Source organism: Anolis sagrei, chromosome X (genome assembly GCF_037176765.1).
Source record: "Anolis sagrei isolate rAnoSag1 chromosome X, rAnoSag1.mat, whole genome shotgun sequence".
Lineage (NCBI taxonomy): Eukaryota > Metazoa > Chordata > Lepidosauria > Squamata > Dactyloidae > Anolis > Anolis sagrei.
In genome coordinates, this window is record NC_090034.1 from 109,539,649 (window position 1) to 109,540,444 (window position 796).

Here is a 796-nt window from a genome sequence, read left to right on the forward strand (position 1 = left end):
AAGCGAAACAGGAACTACTCAGGAAAGGGGTGGGGACTCTTCGTTATGGGAGGAGCTAAAAAGGCATGGACTGGGGAGGGGGTGGGACTTGTGGGAGGAGCCAAAGGGCAAGGAATGGGAAAGGAGAGAGGTCTTTTAATTATGGGGTGAGTTAAAAAAGAAAGGACTAGGAAAGGGTTGGGGGTCTCTTAACTGTGGGAGGGGCTAAAAAGGAAAGAGATGGGTCTACTGATTGTGGGAGGAGCTAAAATGAAATGGGTGGGGTCTTAATTGTGGGAGGGGCTTAAAAGGAGAGTGTGGGGGTCTCTGAATTGTGGGAGGAGCTAGAAAAGACTAGGAAAAGGGTCTCTTAATTGTGGGAGGAGCTAAAAGGAAATGGGTGGGGTCTCTTAATTGTGGGAGGGGCTTAAAGGGAAATGGGTGGGGTACTTAATTGTGGGAGGAGCTAAAAAGGAGAGTGTGGGGGTCTCTTAATTGTGGGAGGAGCTAAAAGGAAATGGGTGGGGTCTCTTAATTGTGGGAGGGGCTTAAAAGGAAACGGGTGGGGTACTTAATTGTGGGAGGAGCTCAAAAGGAGAGGGTGGGGGTCTCTTAATTGTGGGAGGGGCTTAAAAGGAAACGGGTGGGATCTCTTGTGGGAGGAGCTAACATGAAAGGGGTGGGCACTTAATTGTGGGAGGAGCTTAAAATGCAAGGACTGGGGGAAAGGGGGCAGGACTTGTAATTGTGGGGGGAAGGATTAGGGAAAGGGGGTCTTTTAATTGTGGGAGGAGCTAAAGGGAAAGGGGTGGGTTCT

The 796-nt window shown here is 49.9% G+C and overlaps 1 protein-coding gene across 1 annotated transcript in view; it reads right to left on the minus strand.

The window, feature by feature from the left end:
- Positions 1-747: 747 nt before the first annotated feature.
- Positions 748-796, minus strand: part of LOC137095019 (prenylated Rab acceptor protein 1-like) — a 25,326-nt gene continuing 25,277 nt past the window's right edge. The window contains exon 6 of the mRNA XM_067461192.1: positions 748-796. This exon is cut by the window's right edge and continues 454 nt beyond it. The gene's annotated coding sequence lies outside the window, so the exon portion shown is untranslated.